Below are 20,523 nucleotides of genomic sequence, written 5' to 3' on the forward strand. Positions count from 1 at the left end.
ACTGCAAGGGACCTACGTTTGTCTTCACTTATCTTTTTCTCTTCACATCTGTAGAAGCTTTTGGAGCCAATTTTTATGTTCCCGGCTTCTTCTTCTCGTACTCTATTCCGCCCCCCCTTAATTAAACATTTTGTCCTCCTCTGTTGAATTCTAAATTGCTCCGAGTCCACAGGTTTGCTGCTTTTCCTGGCCAATTTATATGCCACTTCCTTGGATTTAGCACTATCCTTAATTTCCTTTGTTACCCACAGTTGTGCCACACTCCCAGTTTTATTTTTACTCCAGACAGGAATCTACAATTGCTGAAGTTCATCCATGTGATCTTTAAATGTTTGCCATTGCCTATCCAACGTCAACCCTTTAAGTATCATTTGCCAGTCTATTCTAGCCAATTCACGTCTCATACCAAAGAAGTTACCTTTCCTTAAGTTCAGGACCTTAGTTTCTGAAATAACTGTCATTCGCTATCTCAATAAAATATTCTACCATGTTATGGTCACTCTTCCCCAAGGGGCCTCGCACAACAAGATTGCTATTTAGTCCCTTCTCATTACATATCACCCAGGCTAGGATGGCCAGCTCCCTCGTTGGTTCCTCGACATATTGGTCTAGAAAACCATCCCTAATACACTCCAGGAAATGCTCCTCCACCGCATTGCTACCAGTTTGGTTAGCCCAATAAATATGTAGATTAAAGTCACCCATGATAACTGCTGTACCTTTATTGCATGCATCCCTAATTGCTTGTTTGATGCTGTCCCCAACCTCACTACTATTGTTTGGTGGTCTGTACACAACTCCCTCCAGCGTTTTCTGCCTTTTGGTGTTCCGTAGCTCCACCCATACCGATTCCACATCATCGAAGCAAATGTCCTTTCTCACTATTGCATTAATTTCCTCTTTACTGGACAATGCCATCCTGCCTCCTATTCCTTTCTGTCTATCCTTCCTAAATGTTGAATACCACTGGATGTTAAGGTCCCAGCCTTGGTCACCCTGAAGCCATGTCTCCGTGATGCCAATTGCATCAAAACAGTTAACTGCTATCTGCGCAGTTAATTCTTCCACCTTATTCTGAATACTCCTCGCATTGAGGCACAGAGGCTTCAGGCTTGTCTTTCGAACACACTTTGCCCCTTTAGAATTTTGCTGTAATGTGGCCCTTTTTGACTTAGGTTTCTCTGCCCTGTACTTTTACTTTTTATCTTTCTACATTTTGCTTCTGCCCCCATTCTACTTCCCTCTGTCTCCCTGCATAGGTTCCCATCCCCCTGCCATATTAGTTTAACTCCTCCCCAACAGCACGAGCAAACACTCCCCCCCAATGACATTTGTTCCAGTCCTGTCCAGGTGAAAACCGTCCAGTTTGTACTGGTCCCACCTCCCCCAGAACCGGTTCAATGTCCCAGGAATTTGAATCCCTCCCTTTTGTACCACTCCTCAAGCCACGTATTCATCTGCGTTATCCTGCTATTCCTACTCTGGCGAGCACGTGGCACTGGTAGCAATCCTGAGATTACTACTTTTGAGGGAGCATTATTCTGTATTTAACCCACGTTGTACCTGTACTAGGAGTGTTTGATGGGACAATGCAGATGGAGCTTTATTCTGTATCTAACCCGTGTTATACCTGCACTGGGAGTATTTGATGGGTTAGTCTAGAGGGAGCCTTACTATGTATGTAACCTGTGGGTAGGTGGCCTGAGATTGTTTAATGGGACATTATAGAGGGAGCTTCACTCAGCATGTAACTCCTGCTGTATGTGTTTGGGAATGTTTGATGCGAGTGTATAAAGGGAGCTTTACTCTGCATCTAACCCTATGCTGTACCTGCCCTGGGAGTGTTTGATGGGACAGTGTCGAAGGAGCTTTACTCTGTATCTAACCCTTGCTGTACCTGTCCTGGGAATTGGACAGTGTAGAGGGAGCTTTACTCTGTGTCCAACCAATCCTGTATTTGCCCCTGGGACTGTTTAGTGGGAAAGTGCAGATGGAGCTTTCCTCTAAATCCAACGCGTGTTGTACCTTCCCGAGTGTTTGATGGGGCAGTATAGAGGATACTTTACTCTGTATCTAACCCAGGCTGCAACTACCCTTGGAGTGTTTGATGGGACAGTGTAGAGGGAGCTTAACTGTGTATCTAACTAGTGCTGTTCCTGTCCTGGGAAAGCTTGACAGGACAGTTTAGAGGGAGTTTTTCTCTGTATTTGAAGCGTGCTGTACGTAACTGGGAGTGATTGATGGGCAATGCAGAGGAAGCTTTACTCTGCATCTAACATCTGCTGTACCTGCCCTGGGGGTGATTGTTGGGATATTTTAGAGGGAACTATACTGTGTATCAAACCCATGTTGTACCTGTACTGAGAGTATTCGCTGGGACAGTGTAGAGGGAGCCTAACTATGTATGGAACTCTTGAGGTAGGTGCCCTCGGATTGTTTGATGGGCCAGCGTCGAGAGAGCTTTAATCTGTATTTAACCAGTGCTATACCTGATCTGGGAGTGATTCATCGTAAAGTATAGACAGAGCTTTGCTCTGTACCTAACCCGAGCAGTTCCTGCCATGGGAGTGTATGATGGAACAGTGTAGAGGGAGCTTTATTCTGTATCCAAATGGTGCTGTACCTGCCCTGGAAGTCTTCGATGGGACAGTGCAGAGGGTGCTTTATACTGTATCCAAACGGTGCTGTACCTGCCCTGGAAGTCTTTGATGGGACAGTGTAGAGGAGCTTTAATCTGTATGTAACCCCTGCTGTACCTGCCCTGGGAGTGTTTGATGGGACAGTATTCAGGGAGGTTTGCACTGTATCTAAGCCGAGCTGTACAAGCCGTGGGAGTGATTGATGGGACAGTGTAGAGGGAGCTTTACTGTATAGCTAATCCATGCTGTACCTGTACTGGGAGTATTTGATGGTGTATTACAGAGGAGCTTTACTCTGTATCTTACCCAAGCTGCACCGGCCGTGGGAGTGTTGAAGGGATGGTGTCGAGGGAGCTTAACTCTATTTAACCCAGGCTGCAACAAACCTATAGTTGTTTGGTTTGACTGCATTGAGTGAGCTTTACTCCATACATCACCCATGCTGTACCTGCTCTGGGAGTGTTTTCTGGGACAGTGTAGAGGGAGTTTTACTCCGTATATAACACATGCTGTACATGCTCTGGGAGTGGTGATGTGAACCAAGCTGTGTCCATTCTCATTCTTGTTGAAGATGTTGGATCTTCTCCCCTGTTTGGACCTTCAGCCATGGTGGTGACAGGCGTTCCCAGGTTGTGATGCTCTGTAATAAATATAATATTAATAGGAGGGTTAGAGGGAAATATTAAAATGGGAAGGAGGACATTGCCTTGTTAAACATGATAACCAGTACCTCCTCTCCCACCAGTACAACAGCGGTTAGCTCTGGGATCGAGCATTTCCCGAGTGTTACAATCAACTCTCCACATCAGGTGTGACACAGACAGCTGTCCAATGAAATCGAATGAGTCCCACTGATCTCCACAACCCAGTTCCAGACGGGCTCCCGTCGGCCAAGACTCCCCACTGGGAGCGACCACTGGTGAGATTTACTCACAGTGCAGGCCCAAACCCTCATTCCCGAGGTAGGGAATATTCAGAAGGGAAATGTGGAGCGGGTGATCATTGATGAATTAAATGATCCTTTACTCAGTTTTACATAGTCTGGCATAAGAACATAAGAAATAGGAGTAGGCCATCTGACCCCTCAAGCCTGCTCCGACATTTAATGGCGGTATTGTATTATTTTTATTCACAGATGTGTGTTTAATATTTTTGAGTTTGGATATTAATTTATGGCCTTTTATGAATATTATATCTATCCACATACAGAACATATAGCTGGGTGTAATTCCTCTGGTCTCTATGGGCAGTGATATTGTCCGTGTGTTCAGGGAGATGTGACCTGGTTGCTGCTTCTATTGGAATATATTAACCTGATCTCATGGTGTCAGCACCTGTCTAATGAACTCCACTGGGCGGGTTACATTGTTCACATGCCTGACACAAGACTCCCAAAGCAAGCGCTCCATTCGGAACTCCTTCACGGCAAACGAGCCCAAGGTGGATGGAGGAAACGTTTTAAGGATATCCTCAAAGCATCCTTGATGAAATGCAACATCACCACCGACACCTGGGAGGCCTTGGCCAAAGACCAGTCGAAGTGGAGGAAGTGAATCCTGGAGGGCGCTGAGCAAATTGTATCTCGTCGCTAAGAGCATGCAGAAATCAAGCGCAGGCAGCGGAAAGAGCGTGCGGCAACCCTGTCCCACACACCCTTTCTCTCAACCACTGTCTGTCCCACCTGTGACAGAGATTGTGGTTCTCATATTAGATTGTTCAGTTACCAAAGGATTCACTTTTAGAGTGGAAGCAAGTTTTCCTCGATTCTGACGGACTCCCTGCGATGATGATGAGTGAGCACTTTAGCGGGTGAGGACATTTCCCACTGATAACATAATGTAGAATGAATTGTGTGCCTTCACAGTCAGGGGATACATAACATGGATTTGTTTCATTATGTTTAGGTGTCTTACAATCTGAAGACAACATAAATATATAATTGGTAGAGTTAGCTGATATTTTACAATCACAATTCTCCACTTGTGCGTGTGCAGACACACGCTCATGCACGTGAACTGTCAACGTCCTTTCCACACTGTGGAAATGCAAGCGATTCAGTCTTATATCAGGAATTTCTCCAAACAGTAGTTGAAGTTATTCTCTGGCATTAATTTCTGAGGAGTTAGGAAATGAGCGACAGGGTTTTGGATGAGTGCAAGTTTACGGAGGGTGTAAGAAGGGAGGCCGGCCATGAGAATGATGGAATATTCAAGTCTCGAGGTATCAAAGGCAGAGATAAGGTTTTCAGCAATAGATGGTTCACCTGTTGTTGTCCCTCAATCTGCAACCCCTGTTGACTTCCAGCTGTAGACCTTTCTCTATCACTCCATCATTTACCCGAGATCTAATTATGCGAGACAGAAAATTAGATAAATATTGATAAAGTGACGTGGATTGGGACTCTCCCTGACCTTTCTCCCCAGTCCCCCAGGACCAGTGTGTATCTGAGTCAATGGGACTCTCTCTGACCTTTCTCCCCAGTCTATCCCCAGGACCAGTGTGTATCTGAGTCAATGGGACTCTCTCCGACCTTTCTGCCCAGTCTATCCCCAGGACCAGTGTGCATCTGAGTCAATGGGACTCTGTCTGACCTTTCTCCCCAGTCTATCCCCAGGACCAGTGTTTATCTGAGTCAATGGGACTCTCTCTGACCTTTCTCCCCAGTCTATCCCCAGGACCAGTGTGTATCTGAGTCAATGGGATTCTCTCTGCCCTTTCTCCCCAGTCTATCCCCAGGACCAGAGTATATCTGAGTCAATGGGATTCTCTCTGACCTTTCTCCCCAGTCTATCACCAGGACCAGTGTATAGCTGTGTCAATGGGACTCTCTCTGATCTTTCTCCCCAGTCTATCCCCAGGACCAGTAACGATCTGAGTCAATGGGACTCTCTCTGAACGTTCTCCCCAGACTATCCCCAGGACAAGTGTTTATCTGAGTCAATGGGACTCTCTCTGTCCTTTCTCCCCAGTCTATCCCCAGGACCAGTGTATAGCTGAGTCAATGGGACTCTCTCTGACATTTCTCCCCAGTCCATCCCCAGGACAAGTGTGTATCTGAGTCAATGGGACTCTCTCTGACATTTCTCCACAGTCTATCCCCAGGACAAGATTGTATCTGAATCCATGGGACTCTCTCTTACTTTTCGCCCCTATCGATGTATGGAAGCCCTTTGAAGCAATAGTTTTCTCTGTTTGGTGCTCGCACAATCCTGGGCTGGTTCCACCTAGTGTTGTTCCTCAGTCTACAATCCCTGGTAGGTCCACAGCTGGAATTTTCTCAAGCACTCCTACATTCACCGAGAGATCTAATCAGGACAGAAAATGAGAACAATATTATCGGTGTGAAATAGAGTGCCATGTTAACTTACCCTGTATTTATTGATCGAAGCAAAACATTGCAGTAAAAATAATTCCATATTCCGCGGTTAGAGACTCCTCATATACCGGCCGTGCTTTTTCCAGGAGTAGGTCACATATTAAAGATAGAAACATAGAAAATAGGTGCAGGAGCAAGCCATTCGGCCGTACTAGCCTGCACCACCATTCAATAAGATCATGGCTGATCATTCAACCTCAGTACCCCACCACTGCCTTCTCTCCATACCCCTTGATCCCTTTAGCCCTAAGGGCCACATCTAACTCCCTTTTGAATAAGTCCAATCAACTGGCCTCAACAATTTTCTGTGGCAGCGAATTCCACAGGTTCAAATTCTCAGTGAAAAAGATTCTCCTCTTCTCGGTCCTAACTGGCTTACCCCTTATCCTAAGAATCTGTCCCCTGGTTCTGGACTTCCACAACATCGGGAACATTCTTCCAGCATCTAACCTGTACAATCCCGTCAGAATTTTATATGTTTTCATGAAATCCCCTCTCATTCTTCAAAATTCCAGAGAGTATAAGCCTAGCCGATCCAATCTTTCCTCATATGTCAATCCTGCCATCCCTGGACTCAGTCTGGTGAACCTTCGCTGCACTCCCTCATAGCAAGAATGTCCTTCCTCAGATTAGGAGTCTACAGCTGTACACAATACTCCAGGTGTGGTCTCACGAAGGCCCTGTACAACTGCAGTTAGACCTTCCTGCTCCTATATTCAAATCCTCTCGCGATGAAGGCCAGCATGCTTTCTCCACTATCTAAAATCACTGCACATTCCTTTATATTCTTGGCTGATGCTCATCCAGGATACACCCGCCCTATCTGCACCTGTCTGTCTTTCCGTATTGTTTTGCTTTCTCTCAGTGACACCTCAGGCAGAGAGTGAGCTGACAGACAATATGTTCAGCTCAGACAACTCAGCGACTTCCCTGGAGCGTTGGCCAGCTTTAATGACACTGATTAACAAGAGCTTTCACCCTCCCATTGTCTGCGGCTCTCGTTGTGTCCGAAGAGACAACAATGAAGATCCAACTCGCTCTCAATTCCTGTCTGAGTATCCGCCACATCTGGATTCGTGACCCACAAAGTTGGCTTTCTGTCATGAACAGGAAATGGGGCGATGTCAATGCAATTTCCTCTGTGGAGTGACTATCATGCTCACACATCCTGGCCGAATTTGACTCATTATTTCAACCCGGCATTGGCAATTTCATGGGTGCCAATGTAGTGATTCACATAAACCCGGACACCGGTACACCACAAGGTCAGGGCGGTGCCGTACGTGATGCGAGAAAAGATAGAAGGCGAATTGGACTGCCTGCTGAGGGAAGGCATCATCTCGCCAATCGAATTCAGTGACTGAGCGAGCCCGATTGTGCCGGTGCTCAAGGCGGATGGGTCGGTCAGGATATGTGGTGATTACAAAGCCATCATCAATCGGGTGTAACTCCAAGACCAGTACCCGTGATGGAGAGCGGAGGACCTCTTTGCGACGCTATCTGGTGGCAATCTTTTTTCAAATTTGACCTGACCTCAGCTTACATGACCCAGGAACTGGCGAGTGAGTCGAAGAAGCTGATCACCATCACGTCACACAACGGGTGTCCGTTCGGGATTAGCTCGGTTGCCGCGATCTTCCGACAAAATATGGAAAGCCTCAAATCGATTCCAGGGACGGTGGTTTTTCAGGACGACATCCTCATCACGGGTTACGATGCTGAAGAACACATCCACAACCTGGAGGAGGTGCTACGCAGAATGGACCGGGTAGGGCTGCGACTGGAGAAGGCGAAGTGCGTCTTCCTAGCTCCAGTGGTAGAATTCCTGGGGATGAGGGTAGCAGCAGACGGGATCAGCCCTACTGCCTCCAAAACGGAAGCGATCCAGAGAGCACCCAGACCCCGTAACACGACGGAGCTGCGTTCGTTCCTGGGGCTCCTGAACTATTTTGGTAACTTTCTTCCCAAATTGAGCACGCTGCTAGAGCCGCTACACGTGCTCCTACGCAAACATCAAGAATGTGTCTGGGGGGACAGCCAGGAAAGGGCTTTTAATAGAGCACGCAATTTGTTATGTTCCAACAATCCGTTAACGCTATATGACCCATGTAATAAACTTGTGTTAACGTGCGATTCGTCCTCCTATGGTGCCGGGTGTGTGTTGCAGCATGTCAATGCCAAGGGTCAGTTGCAGCCGGTAGCTTAGGCCTCCAGAATTCTGTCCCAGGCAGAAAGGGGCTACGGGATGGTAGAAAAGGAGGCGCTCGCATGTGTATATGCGGTAAAGAAAATGCACCAGTACCTGTTTGGCAGGAAATTTGAGCTGGAGACAGATCACAAACCCCTAACTTCCCTTTTGGCTGACAACAAGGCCATAAATGCAAACGCATCGGCCCGCATACAGAGGTGGGCACTCACGTTAGCTGCCTACGACCGCACAATTCGGCACAGACCGGGCACCGAAAACGTCGCCGATGCACTCAGCAGGCTCCCACTAGCCACCACTGAGGGGACTACCGAGCATGGTGCTGAGATGGTCATTGTTGTTGAAGCTTTCTGAAGCGAAGGCTCACCCGTGGCAGCCCATCAGATTAAAGTCTGGACAAATAGAGACCAGCTATTGTCTCTAGTCAAGAAATGTGTCCTGAATGGGGACTGGGCAGCCACGTACAGGGCATGCCCTGAGGAAGTTAAACTATTTCAGAGGCGCAGGGATGAACTCTCGATTCAAGCCGATTGCCTACTGTGTGCAAACCGCGTAGAAACTAGATGGGCAGAGAGGTGTTCATCAGAGTTCTATACAATGAACACCCGGGCATTGTCCTGAGTAAGGCAATTGCCAGGTCACACGGTTGTTGGCCAGGGATAGATGCAGATCTGCAACTTTGTGTTCGCAGGTGCAACACGTGTGCCCAGCTGGGTAATGGTCCCAGGGAAGCCCCCCTTAGCCCCTGGTCCTGCCCCACCAAGCCATGGTCACGCAACCATGTGGACTATGCAGGGCCTTTCAAAAATGTTTTTGGTTGTAGTAGACGCCTACTCCATAAGAAACAAAAGAAACATAAGAATTAGGAACAGGAGTAGGCCATCGAGCTCCTCGAGCCTGCTCCGCCATTCAACAAGATCAAGGCTGATCTGGCCGTGGACTGAGCTCCACTTATCCGCCCGCTCCCCATATCCCTTAATTCCCTTAGTGGTTAAAAATATATCTCTCTGTGACTTGAATACATTCAATGAGCTCGCTTCAACTGATTTTTTGGGAGAGAATTCCACAAATTCACAGCCCTCTGGGAGATGAAATTCCTTCTCAAAAAGATTATAAATTGGCTCCCCCGTAATTTGAGGCTGTGCCCCCTAGTTCTAGTCTCTCCTACCAGTGGAAACAACCTCTCTGCCTCTATCTTGTCTATTCCTTTATTATTTTAAATGTTTCTATAAGATCACCCCTCATCCTTCTGAACTCCAACGAGTAAAGTCCCAGTCTACTCAATCTATCATCATAAGGTAACCCCCTCATCTGCAGAATCTGCCGAGTGAATCGTCTCTGTAACCCCTCCAAAGCCAGTATATTCTTCGTTAAGTCAGGTGACCAAAACTGTACGCAGTGCTCCAGGTGCGGCCTCACCAATACCCTATGCAGTTGCAGCAGGACTTCCCTGCTTTTGTACTCCAACCCTCCTGCAATGAAGGGCAACATTCCATTCATCTTCCTGATTACTTGCTGCACCGACAAACTAACTTTTTGGGATTGATGCACAAGGACCCCGAGATCCCTCTGCACCGCAGCATGTTGTAATTGCTCCCCATTCAAATCATATTCGTTTTTAGTGTTTTTTTCCCCAAGGTGGATGACCTCACACTTTCCGACATTGTATTCCATCTGCCAAACCTTAGCCCATTCGCTTAACACATCCACATCTCTTTGCCGCCTCTCTGTGTACTCTACACAACCCGCTTTCCCACTAATCTTGGTGTCATCTGCAAATTTTGTTACACTACACTCTGACCCCCTCTTCCAGGTCATCTATGTATATTGCAAACAGTTGTGGTCCCAGCACAGATCCCAGTGGCACACCACTAACCACCGATTTCCAACCTGAAAGGGACCTATTCATCCCGACTCTCTGCTTTCTGTTCACGAGCCAATTCTCTATCCATGCTAATACATATCCTCTGACTCCGCGTACCTCTATCTTCTGAAGTAACCTTTTGTGTGGTACCTTATCGAATGCCTTTTGGAAATCTAAATACATCACATCCATCGGTACACCTCTATCCACCATGCGCGTTATATCCTCAAAGAATTCCAGTAAATTAGTTCAACATGATTTCCCTTCATGAAGCCATGCTGTGTCTGCTTGATTGCATAATTCCTATCTAGATGTCCCGCTATTTCTTCCTTAATGATAGTTTCAAGCATTTTCCCCACTACAGATGTTAAACTAACCGACCTATAGTTACCTGCCATTTGTCTGCCCCCTTTTTTAAACAGAGGCGTTACATTAGCTGCTTTCCAATCCGCTGGTACCTCCCCAGACTCCAGAGACTTTTGGTAGATTATAACGAATGCATCTGCTTTAACTTCCGCCATCTCTTTTAATACCCTTCGATGCATTTCATCAGGACCAGGGGACTTGTCTACCTTGAGTCCCATTAGCCTGTCCAGCACTACCCCACTAGTGATAATGATTGTCTCAGGGTCCTCCCTTCCCACATTACTGTGACCAGCAATTTCTGGCAAGGTTTTTGTGTCTTCCACTGTGAAGACGGAAGCAAAATAATTGTTTAAGGTCTCAGCCATTTCCAGATTTCCCATTATTAACTCCCCCTTCTCATCTTCTGAGGGTACAACATTTACTTTCGTCACTCTTTGCCTTTTTATATATCGGTAAAAGCTTTTACTATCTGTTTTTATGTTTTGCGCAAGTTTCATTTCGTAATCTATCTTTCCTTTCTTTATTGCTTTCTTAGTCATTGTTTGCTGTCGTTTAAAATTTTCCCAATCTTCTAATTTGCCACTAACCTTGGCCACCTTATACTCATTGGTTTTTAATTTGATACTCCCCTTTATTTCCTTGGTTATCCTCGGCAGCTTATCCCTTCTCTTACTGCCCTTCTTTGTCACTGGAATATATTTTTGTTGCGCACTATGAAAGAGCTCCTTAAGAGTTCATCAGCTGTTCCTCAATTGTGTCACCGTTTAGTCTCTGTTCCCAGTCTATTTTAGCCAACTCTGCCCTCATCCGACTGTCGTCCCCTTTGTTTAAGCATAGTATGCTCGTTTGAGACACTAATTCCTCACCCTCAATCTGTATTACAAATTCAACCATACTGTAACACTCATTCCGAGAGGATCTTTAATTAGGAGATCGTTTATTATTCCTGTCTCATTACACAGGACAAGATCTAAGATAGCTTGCTCCCTTGTAGGTTCAGTAACATATTGTTCGAAGAAACAATCCCGGATGCATTCTATGCATTCCTCCTCCAGGCTACCCCGTGCGATTTGATTTGACCAATCGATATGAAAGTTAAAATCCCCCTTGATTACTGCCGTTCCTTTTTCACATGCCTCCATTATTCCCTTGATTATTGCCCACCCCACCGTCAAGTTATTATTTGGGGGCCTATAAACTACGCCCACCAGTGACTTTTTCCCCTTACTATCTCTAATCTGCACTCACAATGATTCAAACTTTTTTTCAATAGAGCCAATATCATCTCTCACAACTGCCCTAATATCATCCTTTATTTGCAGAGCTACCCCACCTCCTTTCCCTTCTTGTCTATCTTTCCGAATTGTCAGCTACCTCTGTATGTTTAATTCCCAGTTTTTGCCACTCTCCAACCACGTTTCTGTAATGACCACCAAATCATACCCATTTGTAATGATTTGTGCCATCAACTCATTTACTTTATTTTGAATGCTGCGTGCGTTTAGGTAGAGTTTTTAATACTAGTTTTTAAACCATGATTTTTAGTTTTGACCCCTCTTGCAGCCCCTCTATATTCATACATATTGTCCCTTCCTATCACCTTGTGTTTTACACTTACCCCAGTGCTACTCTGCTCTGTTGCCTGCTGCCTTTTTCATTCTTTATTGGGGTCCAGTTTACCTGCGCTCTGACCCAATCTAACTAGCTCAGAGCCCTCTCCTGCGTTATGAATACTCCTCCCATTGAGGCACCGAGCTTTCAGGCTTGCCTTTTTATGACACTTTGAGCCTTTAGAATTTTTCTGTACAGTGGCCCTTTTTGTTTTTTGCCTTGGGTTTCTCTGCCCTCCACTTTTACTCATCTCCTTTCTGTCTCCATTTTTTTTCCTCTGTCTCCCTGCATTGGTTCCCATCGCCCTGCCATATTAGTTTAACTCCTCCCCAACAGCACTAACAAACACTCCCCCTAGGACATTTGTTCCGGACCTGCCCAGGTGCAGACCATCTGGTTGTACTGGTCACAACTCCCCCAGAACCGGCTCCAATGCCCCAGGAATTTGAAACACTCCACTGCTTAAGCTACGTCTTCATCTGAGCTCTCCTGCGATTCCTACTCTGACTAGCACGTGGCACTGGTAGCAACCCCGAGATTACTACTTTTGAGGTCCTACTTTTTAATTTAGCTCCTAGCTCCTTAACCTCGTCTCGTAGGACCTCATCGGTTTAATTTACCTAAATCTTTGGCACCAATGTGCACCACTTCAACTGGCTGTTCACCCTCCCTTTTCAGAATGTCCTGCACCCGCTCCGAGACATCCTTGACCTTTGCACCAGGGAGGCAACATACCATCCTGGAGTCTCAGTTGTGGCCGCAGAAACGCCTATCTATTCCCCTTACAATCGAATCACTATCGCTGTCCCACACTTTTTCCTGCCCTCCAGTGCAGTAGAGCCAGCAACGGTGTCACGAACTTGGATGCTGCTCCCTCCCCTGATGAGTCATCCCCCTCAACAGTACTCAAGATGAGGCCAGCGTGATATCCGCTACACTGCAGCCCATCAAAGGGCGAGAAACCACTGAATATAAATGATGAGCTGACAAATATCAGGGGCAGTGCAGTCTGGTCAACGTCAAACCCTCCTTCCTTATGCAGCAGTGGCATGAACGGGAGTTAGACGCCACAAAGTTTAATTAAAGACACAAATACAAGCAACACTTGCCAATCCTTTCAGTGTAAAATTCTTTCACTTTATTTGAAATGCTACTGCGTTGAATCTGAAAATACGCATGTTGGGATTTTATCTTCACTACTGATTGTATGTTGTGTGCACGGTAGGAATACCCGGTGCTGTTAAATTTGATAAAAGTTGCCCCAGATTCGAGGTGTCATCGGCAATGAAGATTTTGAACCAGAAAGCTATAATACAGTGAGTATAATGGGATATGGTTTTCGAGTTAAGATGCAAAGCACAGGACAAATGATTGAAATATGGAGTGTTCCTGAGTTAGCATTTGTTTGATTGTGCAAAAGAAGTTGAGGGGTCAATTAATGATGGATTCGCGTGATAGCAAGAGAAAAGTTTAAGAAGAAACCATACGGTGCCTGTCAGGTGAGCGCTGCTTGTGATACCTGGTGGGAATGGGCGGGGATTTTAAAGCCACTTGTATTACAGAACCTTCATATAGACGAACATCTCGAGCTCACTATGTAGGTAGCATGCTGCAACGGTAGTGTGTCTGACTCCCGATCAGAAGGTTGCGTGTTCAAAAAACGTCAGGGTCATTGTTTTTTTGAATATTGTTCTGCCAGAATTAATATTTCCTTTACTATTTGGCAATAACCAGAGCCTTGCTCCAAGGTCTGTCTCACTCTTTCCCCGGTGTCAGGCTGAGATTTTTTTTTTATTTAAAAAAATACTTTATTCATATAAAAATGAGTGCAGTACATTCAAAAGCAGTTCAGTCCATTTTGCTGCGGTCAGTAATACCATACACTACATTTGGGTGCTGACGGCAGTTCCATTCGATATATTCCCTTGCTTTCGAGTTCCAGTACATTTCGGTACAATACCTTGTCGTACATTCAACAAACTACATCACACGTGTCACTATACAGTACATGGAATGGGTGATGGTACATTTACACTTTTTTTCAACGTGCATCAAGAAACAGACCTTACATTGTACATGGCACGACATAGGTGTTTGCAGATCAAGGTGCTCCATGTACACAATAAAGAAGTCACAAGTACGGCCCGAGGGGAGTTTTATACTGTTTGCTGCCCCGGGGTTTACCGTGTCAGAAGGGCTTTCAACTGTGGCCCTTCCCCACCGTGCCTTTACGGCAACTACACCAATTTTAATTGCGTCCCTCATCACGTAATCCTGGATATTGGATTGCGCCAGTCTGCAACACGCAGACGTGGACATCTCCTTGCTCTGGAAGACCACCAAGTTTCGGCAAGACCAAAGAGCATCTTTGACCGAGTTGATGGCCCTCCAGCAGCAGGTGATGTCTGTCTCGGTGTGTCCCCGTGGGAACAGCCCGTGGATAGCACAGAGTCCTGTATTACAGAGCTGCTCGATATGAACCTCGACACAACCACTGCATGTCTGTCCAAGCCAGGTTCCCTGATGGTCGAGTGGGTAGGATTTGGCGCTCACACCGCCGCGGCCTTGTTTCGATTTCTGGTCAGGGAAATTGTACTATTAATTCAAAACCTTATAAAAAAATAGTTCATCTATTTTACACATCTTTATGCATTTCCTGCGTCAAAAAAATTATTGATTAAAACGTCATTAATTAATTCATAAAATTCCATTGTCATATGATATATTTTGCTCTGAGCATATGAGGAACTTTTCTCCCGATCCCATTGGGTTTAATTCTGGTAATCTCGTGCTGAAAGTGGAGATGTTTCCGCATTGTAGCGGTTAACAAGTTCGCCTCACAAGCAAATGACAGACACCATCAGAGGCAGTTCCTCTGGTTCGAGGAGGACCTGTTTCCACTCCCAAAGTATGTCCTTTGATGGCTGAACAGTCCGATACAAGAGCCACAGACCGTGTTACAGGTGGGACAGACATACGTCGAGGAAAGTGATCGGTGGGACTGGTTTGCCGCGTGCTCCTTCCGCTGCCTGCGCTTGGTCCCTTCATGCTCCTTGCATTGAGACTCAAAGAGCTCAACGCCCTCCCGGATGGACTTTCTCCACCTCGTGCGGTCTGCGGCCAGGGTCTCCCAGGTGTCAGTAGTGATGTCGCACTTTACCAGGGAGGTTTTGACGGTGTCCTTGTAACGTTTCCGCTGTCCTCCTTTGACTCGTTTACCCTGAAGGAGCTCCGCATAAAGACGTAAACATAAACATGTAAGGATTAGGGGCCGGAGTTGGCAATTCGGCCCCTCGAGCTTGGTCCACTATTCAAGAAGACCCTGGCAGTTCTTCAACAGCAAGTTAAAACATCTGGGGCGGAGCCAATAGTCGCCTGGCTGTAATGTGCGATAAAAACCTGCGTTGGGTTGAAACCCGGCTAGCTCAGTCGATAGAGCATGAGACTCTTCATCTCAGTTTCCTGGCTTCGAGCCCCACGTTGGGCGATTGCATTTCTTTTCATTTATGTTGCTTTCATGGAAAAGTTCTCACCGAAACTGCACAAAACAGAAATGTTCCTTTCAAAGCCATTAAACTCCCAAATTTCCGTGCCCCGCGAATCTCCTGAATCAGATGCCTTTAGTTTTGCCGACTCAATCCATGTCCCTTTGCAATGTTGTGCTCCCACCCACACTATGAAATGTGCCACTAACTTATCGAATCATGGAATGGTTACAGCACGGAAGGCCATTCGGCCCATCAAGCCCGTGCCGACTCTCAGCGAGTCCCACTCACCTGCCCTTTCCCCGTAGCCCTGCAATTGTTTTTCCTTCAGACACTTATCCAACTCCAGTCTGAAAGATAAGATTGAGTCTGCCTCCACCACCCTTTCAAGCCGTGCATTCCAGATCGTAACCACTCGCTGCTAAATGGCCATCGCCTGTTCCTATGTGTAAAGTCTGGGAAACACGAGATCAATTCCTGCCACACTCACAGCCTTTCTAAATATAGCACCGTCATTCTATTCTCGTAAAACCAGCACCTGAAGTATCGGCCAGCTGTGGAGGTTAAAGGTCTGGTTATATATATAAGATTGCTTTAACTGTAGTGTTGTGGTTATCACGTTTGCCTTACACGCAAAAGGTCCCTGGTTCGAGCCCGGGTGGAAACATTACTTTGGAGACTATTTTTGCTGTGAAATAATTTGAACCAACGTCGCCCCAGGTTCCTTGTCGCATGAGCACTGAACATTTTAAACCAGTCTCCAACTTACAGAGTGTGTAAAGTCAGATAGGGGAGAAAGCTTCATCAATGATTCAAAATCCTTAAATAATTAAAGTTCAGTTCTTGAAGTTTCCACTGTCCCTCAGGAGCAATTCTACAAAACAACGCTGTCGGTTCATGAATGGGGAATAAAACAAATAATCTTCACCAAACCCCATCACCCGACACACAGTTTAATTAGTTGCATGTCATTATTTTAAAGATTTTGAATGAAAGAGTTACTTTCTGAATCCGTGCTCCCTCTGTGAGCGCCGCATCTCGAAACGAGCAGGAAACACATTAAAAGGTTTACCACAATTGCCGACATTTCTTAGCTTTTTTCTTGTGTTTTTTCAGCTCTTCGTCCTTTTCAGCTCCTGACTGCGAATATTGCTGTGATTAAACCTGAGGACAATGCAATGTCTGTCTCACTGTTTCCCCGGTGTCAGGAAGAGATACGCCTGCTGCCCTCATTTATTACATGTGACAGGACACAAAAGTTCAAAATCAACCTGCAGGTGGCCATTCACAGCACGGAATAGTCATGATGGCCGAGCGTTCTGCGGTGCTGTGTTTGAGTCACTATCTTCTCTGGAGATGTTGTTTCATGTCCCACTTCTGATGTTATTTTTGAACCAAAAAATAATTTGCGATAAAATGGAACAAGAGCAGTCCGGGGTGCATTGTCACATAATGCAAGCTCCCTCGGACCCGGACCAAATCTCCCCGGACACCGAGCACAGGCTCAGTAAAACCCCGGGGGAGAGGCTGTCCCGGTCACTGGGCCTTCCAGTAAGACTGAACAAGTGCCCGGTCTGAAAATTTCCAGAGTAATAACTTGCAAGTGGAGCTTCTACCAGTCAGGATGGTCAAGCGGTCTCAGGTGTTGTGCTCAGGTCAAAATATCCTCTGGAGATGTGGGTTCAAATCCCACTCGGGACATTCAGTGTTTTTAATTACAAACTCATTTGTTTGCACACCACTCTCAACTGCTTTGGGACATCCATCGAACTGAATAAAATGACCCCACTTCAATGACAAACAATGATATCAAAGTTACTTCTCAAAGCAGGAATCGATCCTGGGTGGCTGTCGCGAAAGGAATGGTTTTGTGAAGCATTGGAATGTGCCCTCTAAATATCTCGCACTGCTCATTTAAAAACACGCTTATAGTTTGTTGAAGTGCAAAAGAAGGCAGGCTCGAAGTTCCAAATCGCCGACTCCTGCTCCTGGTTCTTGTGTTCTGACAGAGCACAGAACTAATGATCAAATGTTCAACTCTGCCTCAGTTCGCATTTCGTTCATTGTGCAAAAGAAGATTGTGGGTTCATTAATTATATTTTCCTGTGAAATCACCATAAAAGTTTAAGGAAAGTAATTTACCCAACATGGGGCTCGAACCCACGACCCGGAGATTAAAATTCTAATACTCTTCCGACTGAATTCGCCGGGCCTGCTTAAGTTGCATCTTCCTGTCGCTGATTGCTGCCAGGCGCCTGTTGGTATCGCCCCGTGGGTTTATCTCGAGCTTCAAACCACGAAACCGGTTCTCCTGAATTTCAAGGCTTGTACGGAGATCAATCATCAAAAGCCGTGTCATTAACCACAGCTGGGCCGTCAATTTACTGATCGCAAAGTGCTTTCAGTCCTTGTCAATATCTCTTGTCTATTTACCGGTGTTTCCCGATTCTGTCGTTCTCTCTGGCTCTGTAACTGTGTGTGGTCACCTGCAGGTTGATTCTCGATGAATGCCTGTGTTTGTGTTTTCTACAACAATAGAACATTTTCTTAAATAATCCTTACGTTCTCTCCAATGCCTTGCTATCATTCCTAAATTGTGGTGCTCAGAACTGTAAACAGTTCTCCAACTGAGGCCTAAACCGGGATTGAAAGTGGATGGTACTACTTCCTCGCTGGTGTCCTCTATTTCACTACATATAAAGCCAAGGGCACGGTATTCTTTTTAAACAACTTAGCAACTTATCTACCCAGCTTCAAAGATTTCTGTGTGTAAATCACTCAATCCTTCTGCTTCCCTTTTAACACAATACCATTTAGTTTATGATTTCTCATGGCACCTCCCTTTGATTCCAGACCTTCCACACAGGTACAGGAGGAGACCCATTCAGCCCCTTTGAGCCTGTTACACAGGAACAGGAGGAGGTCCATTCAGCCCCTTGAGCCCGTTACACATCAACAGGAGTAGGCCCATTCAGCGCCTCGAGCCTGTTGCAAAGGAACAGGATGAGGCCCATTCAGCCCCTCGAGCCTGATAGACAGGAACAGGAGGAGGCCCATTCAGCACCTCGAGCCTGTTACACAGGAACAGGAAGAGGCCATTCAGCCGCTCGAGCCTGTTACACAGGAACAGGAGGAGGCTCACACAGACTCTCGAACCTGTTACACAGGAACAGAAGGAGGCCCATTCAGGCCCTCGAGCGTGTTACCCAGGAACAGGGGGAGGCCATTCAGCCCCTCAAGCCAGTTGCACAGGAAGAGGAGGAGGCCATTCAGCCCCTCGAGCCGGTTCTGCCATTCAACGAGATCATGGCTGATCTGTGAGTAAACTCCATATACCCGCCTTTGTCCCATATTCCTTAATACCTTTGGTCAAAATGCGATGTAAAATGAACAACTGACCCAGCACCAACTGCCCTTTGCAGAAGGGAGTTCCAAACCTCTCCCACCCTGTGTGTGTCGGAATGTTTCCGAATTTCACTCCTGAAACATCTGGCTCTAATATTTAAATTATGGCCCCTAGTCTGGGACTCCGCAACCAGCGGGAATCATTTCTCTCTATCTACTCTATCTGTTCCCTTATTATCGTGAAAATGTTGATCAAATCACTTCTCGACCGTCTAATTTCCAGTGGGTGTGATCTCCTATCTCAATTTAAATCTTGGAATCCAGTTATCATTCTGGGAAACTGACACAGAGCTCCCTCCAAAGCCAATATAGCGTTCCTAAGGCAAGGTCAGTGAAAACTGAATCAAGGGACTAGTCTTACTAGATTTAATCTGATGGTTTCCAGCAGGCATTTGGTAAGGTCCCACACATCATCATCATCATCATCATAGGCGTGTCCTCGAACGAGGAAGGCTTACTTTCACATGGGTTCACTGGTGTTTCAATGCATGACCCGATGTTCCAATCCTGAACTCCAATCAAAGGGTGGAAGATGCCTGTGGGTGGAATTATTTAACGTGGTGTGACCCTTGCACGCCAGCCACGACACGGGGTTGACAGAGCGAGGCCTTGATCTAGTGGCAAGGGTTAACCAGGACGGCTGGAGACCTGCTCTGCTGCACGTCATCAAAACCCAGGTTGCCGTTTGGTGCGTGGGCAGGAACATGGCGGGACGCAGGTACAGCGGAGGAGCGTGAAGGTCAGTGTGGAGGAACGGTCAGAGATCGTGGCGGAGGAGTGACAAGAGATCATGGTGGAGGAGCAGTGAGAGATTGTGGCAGATGTGCGGCGAAGTTTATACACAAGGGATGTTGGATGAAATCAAAGTTGAGGCAACGTATGTGTTGTGTATTTGTAAAGCATGCACTCCCATGTTCTGACACAATGGAGCTCATCCCCTGAAGTCCCAAGGGATCCCAGCACCACTTGGGAGCAGTGAATTTTAGCCGGCCACTAGGGCCAGTTCCTCACTCTGGAGTGTCTTATGAAAGACTGAGTTCACTGTTACTTTAACCTCCCTGTGTGCAGCATCATCTGTGTTAGGAACACAATAACTGACGACGAGTATACGAATCCAACACAAACTTGCAGCAAACTGTGGGCATCCTGGAGAAGTTCTCGGAGGGTGAGGACTGGGAAGCCTATGTCTAATGGCTAGACCAGTACTTTGTAGCCAACGAGCTGGACGGAGAAGGAATGCTGCAAAAAGGAGAGTGGTCCTCCTCACAGTCTGTGGCGCTCAGACCTACAGCCTCATGAAGAATCTGCTGGCTCCGGTGAAGCCCACAGATAAATCGTATGAGGAGCTGTGTACACTGGTTAACGAGCATCTTAACCCGAGGGAGAGCGTGCTTTGGCGAGGTATCGGTTCTCCACGTGCCAGCGATCTGAAGGTCAGGAAGTGGCGAGCTACATCGCCGAGCTAAGGCTACTTGCAGGATAATGTGACTTTGATGGCTACCTGGAGCAAATGCTCAGAGACTTTTTTGTATTGGGCATTGGCCACTAGACCATCCTACAAAAACATTTGG

At 46.4% G+C, this 20,523-nt stretch overlaps 1 non-coding gene across 1 annotated transcript; it reads left to right on the forward strand.

Annotated features, from left to right (window-relative positions):
- Window positions 1-16,138: 16,138 nt before the first annotated feature.
- Window positions 16,139-16,214, forward strand: trnav-uac (transfer RNA valine (anticodon UAC)). Its single transcript has one exon. It is a non-coding gene; the product is annotated as a tRNA-Val (tRNA).
- The last annotated feature ends 4,309 nt before the right edge of the window (window positions 16,215-20,523 follow it).

Source organism: Pristiophorus japonicus, unplaced genomic scaffold (assembly GCF_044704955.1).
Source record: "Pristiophorus japonicus isolate sPriJap1 unplaced genomic scaffold, sPriJap1.hap1 HAP1_SCAFFOLD_136, whole genome shotgun sequence".
Classification (NCBI taxonomy): Eukaryota; Metazoa; Chordata; class Chondrichthyes; family Pristiophoridae; genus Pristiophorus; species Pristiophorus japonicus.